Here is a 15,691-nt window from a genome sequence, read left to right as displayed (position 1 = left end):
CGGAAAGATTAATGAGGCAACAAAGGTAAGAATAATGACTTAAAAAAGGTAAGAATAATGAAACAAGGAGGGTAAGAATAATGAGAGAAGGAAGGTAAGAACAATGTGAAAAGGAAGGTAAGATGAATGAGACAATGAAGGTAAGAAGAATGAGACAAGGAAGGTAAGAAGAATGAGACAAGGAAGGTAAGAGTGATCAGTCTTGTCTCATCAAGGACAGACAAACTTGGCTGGACCAGCGTGACGACCTGCCCCTCAAGTGAGGTCCCATGTACAACACTGAAGCATCACCCCCACTGTCATGTTCACCACCACCACCTCTGTTATGTTCACCATCACCACCACCACCTCTGTTATGTTCACCATCACCACCACCACCTCTGTTATGTTCACCATCACCACCATCACCCCCCACTGTCATGTTCACCATCACCATCACTGTCATGTTCACCATCACTATCACTGTCATGTTCACCATCACCATCACTGTCATGTTCACCATCACTATCACTGTCATGTTCACCATCACCATCACTGTCATGTTCACCACCACCACCACCACTGTCATGTTCACCACCACCACCACCACTGTCATGTTCACCACCACCACCTCTGCTATGTTCACCATCACCACCATCACCCCCACTGTCATATTCACCACCACTGTCATGTTCACCATCACCATCACTGTCATGTTCACCATCACCATCACTGTCATGTTCACCATCACCACCACTGTCATGTTCACCACCACCACTGTCATGTTCACCACCACCACCATCACCACCACTGTCATGTTCACCACCACCACAACTGCCATGTTCACCATCACCCCCACTGTCATGTTCACCACCACCACCACTGTCATGTTCACCCCCACCACCATCACCACCACTGTCATGTTCACCACCACCACCACTGTCATGTTCACCATCACCACCACTGTCATGTTCACCACCACCATCACTGTCATGTTCACCATCACCACCACTGTCATGTTCACCATCACCACAACTGCCATGTTCACCACCACCACTGTCATGTTCACCAACATCATCACTGTCATGTTCACCATCACCACCATTGTCATGTTCACCATCACCACCACTGTCATGTTCACCATCGCCACCACTGTCATGTTCACCATCACCACCACTGTCATGTTCACCACCACCACCACTGTCATGTTCACCAACACCATCACTGTCATGTTCACCATCGCCACCACTGTCATGTTCACCATCGCCACCACTGTCATGTTCACCATCACTACCATTGTCATGTTCACCATCACCACCACTGTCATGTTCACCATCGCCACCAATGTCATGTTCACCATCACCATCACTGTCATGTTCACCACACCAACTATCATGTTCACCATCACCATCACTGTCATGTTCACCATCGCCACCACTGTCATGTTCACCATCGCCACCACTGTCATGTTCACCATCACCACCATTGTCATGTTCACCATCACCACCACTGCCATCGTTACCAACACCACCACTGTCATGTTCCCACCATTGTCATGTTCACCATCACCACTACTGTCATATTCACCATCACCATCACTGTCATGTTCACCATCACCACCATTGTCATGTTCACCATCACCATCACTGTCATGTTCACCATCACCATCACTGTCATGTTCACTATCACTATCACTGTCATGTTCACCATCACTGTCATGTTCATCATCACCACCATTGTCATGTTCACCATCACCACCATTGTCATGTTTACCATCACCATCACTGTCATGTTCACCATCACCACCACTGTCATGTTCACCATCACCATCACTGTCATGTTCACCATCCCCACCACTGTCATGTTCCCCTTCGCCACCACTGCCATGTTCACCATCACTGTCATGTTCACCATCACCACCATTGGCATGTTCACCATCACCACCACTGCCATCGTTACCAACACCACCACTGTCATGTTCACCATCACCACCATTGTCATGTTCACCATCACCATCACTGTCATGTTCACCATTGTCATGTTCACCACCACCACCACTGTCATGTTCACCATCACTGTCATGTTCACCATCACCATCATTGTCATGTTCACTATCGCCACCACTGTCGCGTTCAATATCACCACCACTGTCATGTTCATCACCATCACCGTCATGCTCACCATCACTACCACTGTCATGTTCACCATAACGACCACTGTCATGTTCACCACCACTGCCATTGCTACCAACACCACCACTGTCACGGTCATCACCACCCCCACTATCATGTTCTTCGCACCATAATGTTCACCATCACCATAATGTTCATCACAATCACTCCCACAACTTTCATCACCATAATTCAGTTCAGAGATGTCAGACTCAGTAATTCTAGTGTCAGCTTATTATAGTCAGATGACAATAATCAGACTATTTATGCCTATTATTTATTTTGATTATAAGTAATTAAAAATAATATATTTCAACGTTCTGGGCACAGGTATGACACAGGTAGAGTGCTACTACTTGTATTATTACCCTCTGTTGCAAGTGCAATATATGTAATTTTTAAGAACATAAGAAAAGAGGAACACTGCAGCAGGTCTACTGGCCCATTCTAGGCAGGCCCTTATCAAACTCAAACCGACAAACAAAACTATATGCCCAACCCACTTCAATCTTACCTAAAAAATAAGCTTTGATAACCCTGTTAAGTCGTGTGAAAGTCCCACTCAGATCCATCCCCTTCTCACTTATGTATCTACCTAACCTAAACTTGAAGGTATCCAAGGTTCATTCTTCATCTTGTCGTTATTGTATACCATTTATATAAGTACAAGAAGGTTTTAACTTCAATAACCCTACTAGGTAAACTGTTCCACGCATCGGCTACTCTATTTCCGAACTAATACTTTTCCACTAATCTCTTGTGAGGAGCTGTATGGAAGACCTTCCAGTCCAAGAAAATGCAGTCTACCCACCCCTCTCTCTCGTGTCATAGGCAAATTTATACCTACATATTTATTTGAAATACTTTAGCAATTCACAATTCACAATTTCAGGAAAGACAGCTACGATATGAATGATGGTGAATGTGTTTCCTTTATCCGGTCATCTCTCTTTTATGGTAAATGACAAATGTGTTAAAATACTGTGTAAAATAATTTTCACTGAACCCATATCAGCATTTACTGTAAAATACCATATATAATGTTTTACAGATCTAAACTAGTAATAAAAACTGTTCTTTTGAAAATGACTTCGAGTGTACTAGTGCAGTATATGATAAAAAAAATGTCTGTTTTGTAAGATATTTATTGATATCCTGTCAGACACAGCAACATCTTGTGATCTTGATGCATTGATTTCTTCTAAACTTGTCTAATCTATAGACAAGTGGTTTTGTCCGCTGGTGACTCCGCCTACCAGTGCTTCACCTCATTTGTCATCAGTATTTAAGTGCACTTTTGTCAAGATTGATGGACTGAACACATCGACTCCAGGTTGAGGGACTGATTACCTCAAACTCCTCCTCATTTTCCACCTTTCTCTGCATTGGACTGACGAAGCCACTGCTTCGCGAAACTCTTCTAGATTAAAGATACCCAGCTGTTTCACAGGTGTCTCATTTATCAATTTATTGGTCTTGAAAACTATTTATTGACACCAGCCTTGATATGACCTCAACTGCCACCCTTGATATGACCTCCACTGCCACCCTTGATATGACCTCCACTGCCACCCTTGATATGGCCTCCACTGCCACCCTTGATATGACCTCCACTGCCACCCTTGATGTGACCTCCACTGCCACCCCTGATATGACCTCCACTGCCACCCTTGATATCAATAACAGTAGCAGGATAAACAACAATAAAACAGCAATATCAAAACAGCAACATAAACAATAAAAGCAGCAACAGTAACAACAATAACAACAAAAGCAACAACAACAATAACAACATTAGTAACACCAACAATAACAAAAACAACTACAACAACACAAGCAACTACAATAAGAGAAACAGCAAAAACAGCAACAATAACAACACTAGCAATATCAACAATAACAAAGTAACAACACCAGCAACAGCATAAGCAGCAACAACAACAAAAGTAATAACAAAGTAAGCAACATTAACATTAACTACACAAACAATAACAAAAGTAGAAACAGCAACAAAAGCAAAAAAAAAAAAAACAGCAGCAACAGCAACAGAAGAAGAAACAACATCAACTAAAGCAGCAACAACGATAGAGAAGCAGCAACTACAAGAAAAACAGCAACAACAACAAAAGCAATAAGAACTGCGTAAGGAACAATATCAACATTAACTACACTAAAAATAACAAAGGCAACAACAACAACAAAAGCAGCAATAACGAAAAAAGAAGCAACAACGACAAAAGCAGCAACAACAACAAAAGAAGCAAGAAGCAACGGTACGATACATCTTAGTAATCACCAACCTCTACACGACCACAGTATTATATTGTCGTCGGAGCCAGACGTTCCTAGGTTGTACTCTATACTTAACTGCCTTTTGTAAAAGCTGCCTTGATGTGCGTGCCTTTGTAGCTGCTGCCGTCCCGATGTGCGTGCCTTTGTAGCAGTTGTCTCGATGTATGTGCAACAACGTCAACTGACGAAGCCTTTGTGTCGAGCGATTGCAACCTCCTTTTATGCTAGTGATTGTTAGGGCGATGCTTCCTGTGTTGTGCGTCTTTCCAGGGTAATTGTACTGAGATTGTTTCTGGGGGTTACTGCACATCCCTTTCTGTGTTCCCCTCTATCATGCGTGCTTCCATCATCAGTGCTATATCAAGCGTGTGTACTTCATCAACCGTGCGCTATCATGCGTACTTCATACCCCTCATCATGCATATCTAATTGTGAATCATGCGTGCTTCACCCCTCATGCACATGCCAACATCCATCCCTCCATCATGCACAGCTCATTCTAAATTATAACTACTTCATCCCTCATTGTACAGCTCTTATCATCCATTTTTCATCATGCTTATCTCATCCCTATTATGAATAACTCATCAATTAGCAATCATACTTCATTTCCTTATCGTGCATATTTCATTTATCATCATGTATACTTCACCCCAATCATGTATACTTGATCCCTAATCATGTATACCTCGTTGACAATTGTGTATACTTAATCCCCAATCATGTATACCTCATCCCCAATCACGTATACCTTATCACCCAATCATGTATACATCATCCCTTTTCCCCATTCAAGTATACCTCTTCTCCCCTTAAAACACTATATATTTTGTGTGGTATAATTCTTTCGATATACGTACTGAGAGCAGCAGTGTATATACACCGAGGGGAGTATATCTCAGTATATTTTATTAGTTACCCTATATTTAGTAACAAAAGTATTCTTGATTAGTGAAAAGCAGCCTTGATGACCCTCGTGTGGTCGATAGGTTTTAAACCTACCAACCAACTATCTTAACACTCCAGTGTACAATAGTATCGATATCGTGTTATTAACAGTGGTTTAGACAAACCGAACTGCCTTTAAAGCCTATGTTTTCGAATTGTTTATATTTGACATTAATAAAATACACTCTAATTATCATAGACTACATATTTATACTTTTGTTCCAAAACTAACATAGCAACCTAACCTAACTATAATAAAATTTACCATAATTTTACCCAACATATCTTATATCAGTGTTAATGTTAACATACTTATTTACCAGTAGTGTGTCCATAAAGCCCCTTACTGATTTTAAAAAATTTCTTACACCTTAATAAAATGAATGTGAAAATGCGCTTCTCCGTATACGATAGCGTAGTTATTGCAGCGCAACACGAGTGCCTTGGCATGTGAATTGAAAGCGATGACTCCATCAAAGGTCCCACAATCTCCCCTGATATCACTCCTCTAGACTTCAGGTGAAGGTCTCTAAGGGTGTAGTTTTCTACGTAAAACACTCTATGGTAGATGACACCGGAAGAGTCATACTGGATATGCTAGCTAATACATGCACTGGACTGGAAAAAAGAACAGATGTGTTACGGACCCGTAGTTGTGCACAGAAAGAATTAGACACATGTACAACATCTGGGTCTCTTTACTTGTAGACGTTTCGCCATTCAGTGGCTTTATCAATGCAATACATGGACATAATCCGAAAACTATAGAAATATATACAGCAGATAGTGGAAGACGAGGTAATCAGTCTAGGAGTAGGTGATGAGCACCGTAGTCTTTGAAGAATCTGAAACACAAGCAGATAGATTGGTGCTCATATCCTGGCGTCAGAGAAGGTGCAGCAGACGAAGTCATTGTCAGTGGTAGGCGGGTTTCCTCAGTGGAAGTAGGTCATGCCCAAGAGCTGAAACAACAGGAGTTAACTCTACGTTGCGGGTGATGTTCTCTGTACCAAAGGTCCATGATGTTGCTGTATCTGCGGTGCACATGTTGAGGTTGCAAGGATTAGCCAACCGTGAAGCTTTGTGGAAACTATGTTAGTTCAGCTTCCACTTGCTGAAAACTGCATTTTCGTACAAAAACAAAACAAAACAAAACAAAAAAACTTTATGGACACATCATATTTCACAATTGTTTTAGAATTTAATTAGAAAAGTTCAATAAAATCTTTATCATGTGGCACTTTTAATCTAAATTAATGCACTTTAACCAAAAATATGTTAATTTTATTGAAATTTTCTCAGCCTGACAGCTCGTAATATTCAGAATGAAATTTCAGCAATGAATTTACGCTATTTTTTTGAGAAAGCGACCGCAGCTTTGTGAACCAAGACGACAGTCTGTGACTAAACACAACGACATATACTGTACAGTATGCCTGAGGGTCCCAAAGTAGTAGCAGATGGCTCAGTGGTAGCTGCTTCGCCTCACAACCGAAGACCTTGGGTATGCTTCCATACACCTATTTCCCCTCTTTTCTCCCCCAGCAGCAAATAGGTACCTGAAAATTAGCCGGGTTTTTGCAGGTAGCATCCTAGGGGTAATATTCGCTACTTAATGCTGGGCTTTGAAATTAACCAAAATGGATAACACCTCTTAGCCTGTAAATGACTAAGACAGGATAGCTGCTCATAGCTTGTAAATTTAATGGTGTGCATGACCTTTACGCCAGAGAGGTTAGGTAAGATTTGTCGGGAAACATGACATGTGTTTCCTGAAGCGAGTAAGGCACGCAACTCAAACGCACAGACCAGCACAAGTCAATACACGCACGGTCTTCGGTCACTATGTACGGCCTTCGGTCACCATGCATGGCCTTCGGGTCGAGAAACCCGTTAGATCTTGTAGTGGCATGCCACAGGTACGACAGCCTACCTCACGTGAAGGGGAAAAAAGTATTTTAGTTACCGATGCTAGGGAGGGACTCTTGTTCCAAGGAATTGGAGTTGCTCTTCCCCTTCCTTGGATCAAACATGCAACCCTCACTTCCTCATTCCTTAAAAACTTCCTTAATTTCTTTTGTTTACTTGCTTATTTGTAATTACCTGTTTGCATTAAAAAAAATTATCTGTTTGCATTTACCTGTTAGTAGTTATCTTAATGTAATTACCTATTTTTGTAGATATATATTTGAAGCAGAATGACTTCGAGAGTGTATAAATCTGTAGTGAAGGGAAGGCGGGGTAGGGGTCCCCCTAGGAAAGGTTGGAGGGAGGGGGTAAAGGGGGTTTTGTGTGCGAGGGGCTTGGACTTCCAGCAAGCATGCGTGAGCGTGTTAGGAGCGAATGGAGACAAGTGGTTTTTATTATTTGACGTGCTGTTGGAGTGTAAGCAAGGTAACATTTATGAAGGAATTCAGGGAAACCAGCGGGCCGGACTTGAGTCCTGGAGATGGGATATACAGTGTCGGCACTCTGAAGGAGGAGTGTTAATGTTACAGTTTTACAACTGTAGTGTGGGCCCGGATTGGCTCAATGACCCACCCAGTCTGATCATCTCCACTCAAGGATGGAGCACTTCACCAGACCCAGCAGCACAAGCTAGTCAGGTCCAACTCACACCCACCCACACCCACTCATGTATTTATCTAACCTATTTTTAAAACTACACAACGTTTTAGCCTCAATAACTGTACTCGGGAGTTTGTTCCACTCATCCACAACTCTATTACCAAACCAGTGCTTTCTTACATCCTTTCTGAATCTGAATTTTTCCAACTTGAAACTATTGCTGCGAGTCCTGTCTTGGCTGGAAATTTTCAGCACACTATTTACATCCCCTTTATTTATTCCTGTTTTCCATTTATACACCTCGATCATATCCCCCCTAATTCTACGCCTTTCGAGAGAGTGCAGATTCAGGGCCCTCAGTCTATCCTCATAGGGAAGATTTCTGATACATGGGATCATCTTTGTCATCCTCCTCTGTACGTTTTCCAGAGCATTTATATCCATTCTGTAATACGGTGACCAGACCTGAGCAGCATAGTCTAAACGAGGCCTAACCAAGGATATATAGAGTTGAAGAACATCCTGACGACTTCTAGTATTTATACCTCTAGATATGAAGCCAAGAATTCTGTTAGCTTTATTGCGAACACTAATGCACTGTTGTCTTGGTTTTAAATTACTGCTAACCAGAACTCCTAAATCCTTTTTGTAATCAGTAGTATTAAGATCTACATTATTTAGTTTATATGTGGCATGGTTATTTACCTGTCCAACATTTAGAACTTTGCATTTGTCAATATTAAACTGCGTCTGCCACTTCTCCGACCATTGCATCAGTCTATTCAAATCATCCTGGAGTGCTCTAATGTCCTCATTAGAATGAATTGGATGGCCTATTTTGGTGTCATCAGCAAATTTGCTTATGTCGCTACTTATTCCCTCATCTATGTCGTTTATGTAAATTGTGAACAACAACGGACCCAACAATGACCCCTGAGGAACACCGCTTGTGACGTGCCCCCATTCTGATTTCTCCCCATTTACGCAAACTCTCTGCTGTCTATTTGTCAGCCATGCCTCTACACAGGAAAAAATTTCTCCTCCTATTCCGTGTGTCTTAAGTTTCCTCAACAGCCTCTGGTGTGGAACTCTATCGAAAGCCTTACTGAAGTCCATATACACAATATCATATTCATTACCATGATCTACCTCCTCAAACACCTTAGTGAAAAAAGTTAGTAAATTCGTAAGACAGGAACGCACCTTTGTAAAACCGTGTTGAGATTCATTAATCAATCTGTGCCTGTCAAGATGGCTACGAATTGCTTCGGCAATTATTGATTCCATAAATTTTCCCTCTATGGAGGTAAGGCTTATTGGTCTATAGTTCGAAGCCAAGGACCTGTCACCTGCCTTGTAAATAGGTATTACATTTGCCATTTTCCACTTTTCAGGCACTATGCCAGTTTGTAGTGATATGTTAAAAAGATTAGCCAAAGGTATGCTAAGTTCCTCGTTACATTCCTTTAACACCCTTGCAAACAGTTCATCAGGGCCTGGGGATTTGTTAGGTTTTAGTTTCTCTATTTGTCTGAGGACCATGTCACTAGTTACTGCAATCGTACATAGTTTATTATCATCCTGTTCTACATAATCTATTATTTCAGGAATATCGCTAGTATTTTCCTGGGTGAAAACTGAGAGGAAGTAGGTATTTAGAATTTCGCACATATCCTTATCACTGTCAGTGATCTGACCAGAGTTACTCTTCAGTGGGCCAATCTTGTCCCTAATCTTACTTCTGTATACCTGAAAGAATCCTTTAGGGTTAATCTTTGAATCCCTTGCGACCTTAGCCTCATAATCCCTTTTTGCTTTTCTTATTCCTTTCTTTATTTCTCTCTTTAATTGAATATATTGATTTCTTAACTGCCCATCCCCTCTTTTGATACGCCTATATATGCCTCTCTTTTGACCAATTAGATGTTTTAATCTATTATTCATCCATTTGGGATCATTTTTGTTAGATCTAATTTCCCTACTCGGAACAAAAGTTGTCTGGGCAGCTAGAACTATGCTCTGAAAAGCGTCATATTGGCAACCAAGATCACCTACCTGACCCATAGTCAAGACATCCCAATTTAGCCCACCCAGGTAATTTTTCAGTCCCATGAAGTCGGCCAAGCGACAATCTGGGACAGAGATTTGATTGCAGTTATCTGGGTAATTCCATGATATATTAAAACTAAGTGATTTGTGATCACTTTCCCCAAGCTCATCATTAACCTCAAGATTATTAATTAGTGAATCTTTGTTGGCAAGAACCAAGTCAAGCAGATTGTTTCCTCTAGTTTGTTCTGTCACAACCTGTTCCAAAAAGCAATCCTGAACCGTATCAAGAAAGTTACTAGACTCAAGATTTCCTGTCATATTGTTCCAATCAATTTGTCTAAAGTTAAAATCTCCCATTATAACAACATTTTCATATCTAGATGCCTTATGAATTTCGTCCCATAACAGCTTACTGCACTCCCTATCAAGGTTTGGGGGCCTATAAATCACACCCAAAATTAATTTGTTATGTCCCTCGAGAAACTGTAGCCAAACAGATTCTGTGTTCGATGTCTCTAATCTTATATCATGTCTAAGACAACAATTTAAATTTTCTCTGACATACATCGCCACCCCACCACCCTTCCTGTTGACCCTGTCAGTGTGGAATAGTTTATAACCCTGTATGTTGCATTCGGAAGGCATTTCTCTATCTTTCAGGTTGAACCAGATCTCTGTTATACCAATAATATCTATATTACCTACACTTGCAAGTAATCTTAGCTCATCTATCTTATTTCTTAGACTCCTACTATTTGTATAGTAAACTTTAAGGGAGCTAGTCACTCGTTGCCCTCTACTATCCCTCTTTGTTTGTTGATCAATTGATTTGCCATTACTAGCAACTTTATTTTGAATATTGTCTTTTAAACATATCTCTGAGGTATCCCGGTAATAACTGCTGTTTTTAACCCTAATGCTGCAGCCTGATTGTTTCCCACAAACACCCATACCTCTATAATCTATCAGTTTAAATTCCTAGACAAGTCATCAATTACTCTCTCAATTGAATTGGCTAATGCAACCACTCCATCCCCAGAGAGATGAACCCCTTTCCTTGCATACATATCACGTTTGTCAAAGAATAGGTCCCAGTTATCAATGAATGGGATTGCAAGTTCCTTGCAGTACCTGTCTAGCCAGCAATTTATACCAATTGCCCTAGACATCCATTCATTGCCCACTCCCTTTCTCTCACACTCGCTCCCAAACTTATCTATGCGAAGCTTCAGCCTCCTATTTTCCTCCTGAAGAAGTAGAATCTCCTTCAACACTTGAACCTGAGATTCTAAAACACTACAACAAGCCATGGTGCTTGGTAACACCCCACGCTAACTCCCAAGAGCTTAGGCAGGTAGGACCGCAGGTGACCACTGACCTCAGCGTACTGATTACCCATGTTTAATTACCTATTTCTAATTGCCTATTTGTAGTTACCTTTGTGTGAGTACATGCTTGTAAATGTCTATTTGCAGTCACCTATTTTATTACCTTTTGTACCTATCGGTTGGTAATAAATTAGAAATTAGCTGTTCAGATTAACATATTTGTAACTACCCATTTGTAGTTGCCTATTTGTGGCTACAGAAAGAGTTTAGGGGTGTCCTTCAGTCACGTAAATTATCATGTTAATGTTTAATTTCACTGGTACCACTTTCTGCCTATTTTTGTGAGTGTGTATGTGTAAAAGAGAGACAGACAGACAGACAGATAGATAGATAGATAGATAGACAGATAGATAGATAGATAGATAGATAGATAGAGAGAGAGAGAGAGAGAGAGAGAGAGAGAGAGAGAGAGAGAGAGAGAGAGAGAGAGAGAGAGAGAGAGAGAGAGAGAGAGAGAGAGAGAGAGAGAGAGAGAGAGAGAGAGAGAGAGAGAGAGAGAAAAAGAGAAAGAGAGAGAGAGAGAGAGAGAGAAAGAGAGAGAGAGACGAAGACACATCTCGAGCCCTCCCTCCCTATACGAAGCCATGAACCAAACCCACATGAGGCGAGTGGACCAAATAAGGAAACTAGTGCATCAAGGCCAGCGCTCCAGCTGCTGGGGAAAGTACAAAAAGACGTAAAGGTCGTACAGTGCCTGGGGAACCGGGAGGTTTGTAGATTTGATCCGTCGAAGGTGAAGGGTGGTTCCATTTCCTCGAATAAAGTGCCCTTCACCAGCATCAAATCACCTACCTGGAAAATGCCAGAGATACAATTCCAGAGGACGTTTCGGTTCGTGCTGGACCATTAATAAGTAACCCGAGCAAGGTACAGAACCTCACGACTCACGAAATCGTGATGACACGATTGCAAACAAACCATACCACGGGCGGGGATAGAACCCGCTATCAGAGAGTCAAAACTCCAGACCGTCGCGTTAGCGGGTTCTATCCCCACCCGTGGTATGTTTTTTTTTTTTTTTTGCAGAACCTCGTTTATTGATTTATCTTCACTTTGTTGGTTAGTTTTGAATTTTTAGCAGCGTTACTGTGACGTCTAATTCTTTTTATACCCTCGAGAGCATCAAGAAGATAAAGAATAAGAAGGCACAATACTGTGACTGGAACAATACACAAGAAACCCGCACATAGAATGAAAATTACCAGGACGGTAATGGCCCATGCCGGACCGAAACGTCGTCATCAGTTTCACTCTCCTACGTGCGGGCTGTTCGTGTGTCAAGAAAATCGCAGTTTGCAGCAAGAAAAGCGACTGAATAAAGAAGAACATGTGTTTAAAGACTCCATCTTCAACCGAGCTCTGAAGTATTTGCGCTTAGACGAGAAAGGTTTGGCTAGCAACTACACGCACGTCTCGCTGCTCTCAGCAATCAAGCTTTATAAATTCTCATTAATGTAAACAAATTTGCCGCTTTCAGTGGCTGTTGTTGATTTTCGCTGGCGAGAAAACATAGATTATAATAGCTCATGATAACAAGTCATTAATACCGAAGATTCAGTGAGAATTATCATGATACTTGTCACTCAGCCGTGAATTACAAATGTTGGATTATCTGAACTGGTTTCACGAATTATTACGCAAATAACCTACACATAGGAGAGAAAAAGCTTACGATGACGTTTCTGTCCGACTAGTTATTTGTGAATTGTTCCAGTGACGGTATTGTGCCTTTTTGTTTATTAAAGAAAATAATACATACAACATCGGGAGGAGTCAACCTTCTAATGTAACTGAACGTACCCTGACAAAAAGAACAATATTACAGGATTAAGAAGTATTAAGAAGGGTATAGGAAAACAAAAGTATGAGCACTGCATGTGAATGTAGGAAAGTGGTTGTAAGAGTTACCCGGGTACAACACTGTGTAGCAACAAGGGGGCAGAACAATGTGATGACCTTTTTCCGTAAGGCAACGCCGCGAAACTTGCAAAATTAAGGCACATCTTACTCTAGATGATCGCTGTAAGATAAACTTGAAACACACACACACACACACACGCACACACACACACACACACACACACACACACACACACACACACACACACACACACACACACACACACACACACACACACACACACACTCACACAGGAAGCTGAGGAGAAGTTTGTACCCAGAAATAACAGGTAACAGAAATAATAAGAAAGCCAGGATGAGCCCTTGGTTCACTCAATGATGTAGAGAGGTCAAAACCAAGTGTGATAGAGAATGGAAGAAGTATAGAAGGCAAAGGACACAGGAGAATAAGGAGAGCAGTCGTAGAGCCACAAATGAATATGCACAGGTAAGAAGGGAGGCCCAACCACAATACGAAAATGACAGAGCAGCGAAAGCCAAATATGATCAGAGGCTGTTTTACAGCCAAATCAGGAGGAAACTACAATCAAGGACAAGGTAATCAGGCTGAGAAAGAAAGGAGGGGACATCACAAGAAACGACCGAGAAGTATGCGAGGAGCTCAATATGAGATTCAAAGAAGTGTTTACAGAGGAGACAGAAGGGATTTCGGAAAGATGGAGAGGTGGTGTACACCATCAAGTGTTGCACACAATACATGCAACCAAGAAGAAAGTGAAAAAGCTGCTAAACGAGCTAGATACCTGGAAGGCGATGGGGCCGAATATCTCTCCATGGGCCTGAAAAAGGGACCAGAGGTGCTATGTATGCCACTAACAACAATCAACATATTTATCGAAAAAAGGCGACTACCTGAGGAATGGAAGACAGCAAATGTAGTCCCAGTTTTTTAAAAAGGAGACAGACAAGAATAACTAAACTACAGACCAGTGACACTGACTTGTATAATGCGAAGTCATGAAGAAGATTATCAGGAGATGAGTGGTGAAGCACCGAGAAAGGAATGAGCTTATTAACGACAACCAGCACAGTTTCAAGGACGGAAAATCCTGAGACACAAACCTACTGGCGTTCTATGACAGGGTGACAGAAGTAAAACAAGAGAGACAGAGAGGGGTTGGGTAGACTGCGTTTTCTTGGACTGTAAGAAGGCATTTGACACAGTTCCACACAGGCAGGTATAACGGGGAAGGCACTGCAGTGGATCAGGGAATACCTGTCGGTAAGACATCAGCAAATCATGGTACGTGACGAGGTGTCAGAGTGGGCACCTGTGACAAGCGGGGTTCCACACGGATCAGCCCTAGGATCGGTGCTGTTTCTAGTATATGTGAACGACATGACGGAAGGACTAGACTCAGCTGTCTCCTTGTTGCAGATGATGACGATGATGAGAAGAATTCAATCGGACAAGGACCGGGCGGAACTATAAAGGGATCTGGACAGGCTGCAGGCCTGGTCCAGAAACTGGCTCCTGGAGTTCAACCCCACCAAGTGCAAAATAATGAAGACTGTGGAAGGGCAAAGAACACCACAGACGGAGTACAGTCTAGGGGACCAGAAATTACAAACCTCACTCAAGGAAAAGGATCTTGGGGTGAGTATAACACCAGGCACATCTCGTGAGGCGCACATCAATCAAATAACCGCTGCAGCATATGGGCGCCTAGCAAATCTAAGAACAGCATACAGATATCTCAACAAGGAATCGTTCAGGACCCTGGACACCGTGTATGTCCGGCCTACATTAGAGTATGCAGCACCAGATTGGAACCCACACCTAGCCAAGCATGTAAGGAAATTATAGAAAGGCGAAGGCTTGCAACAAGACTAGTCCCGGAGCTAAGGGGCATGTCCTAGGAGAGGTTAAGGGAAATCGACCTAACGACACTAGAGGACAGGAGAGATGGGAGGTATATGACAACGACATATAAAATATTGAGAGGAACTGACAAGATGGACAGAGCAAGAGGTTCCAGAGATGGGACACAACAATTAGGGGTCACAATTGGAAGTTCAAAATTGAGATGAATCACCGGGATGTTAGGAAGCATTTCCTTTGTCACAGAGTTGTCAGGAAGTGGATTAGTCTGGGAAGTGACGTAGTGGAGGCAGCATCCATACATAGCTTTAAGAAGAGTTATGATGAAGCTCATGAGCATGAAGAGTGACCTAGTAGCGACCAGTGAAGAGGAGCTGTGACTCGACCCCTGCAACCACATCTAGGTGAGTACAACTAGGTGAGTACATACACACACACACACACACATACACACACACACACATACACACACACACACACACACACACACACACACACACACACAATGGATCAGGGAATACTTGTCAGGAAGACAGCAGCGAGTCATGGTA

The 15,691-nt window shown here is 42.0% G+C and overlaps 1 protein-coding gene across 3 annotated transcripts in view; it reads right to left on the bottom strand.

Annotated features, from left to right (window-relative positions):
• Positions 1–15,691, bottom strand: part of LOC128690337 (sodium-dependent multivitamin transporter-like) — a 71,935-nt gene that overhangs the window by 45,972 nt on the left and 10,272 nt on the right. The gene's annotated exons all lie outside the window — the stretch shown is intronic.

This window comes from Cherax quadricarinatus, chromosome 32 (genome assembly GCF_038502225.1).
Source record: "Cherax quadricarinatus isolate ZL_2023a chromosome 32, ASM3850222v1, whole genome shotgun sequence".
Taxonomy (NCBI): Eukaryota; Metazoa; Arthropoda; class Malacostraca; order Decapoda; family Parastacidae; genus Cherax; species Cherax quadricarinatus.
This window is presented reverse-complemented; position numbering and strand designations above follow the sequence as displayed.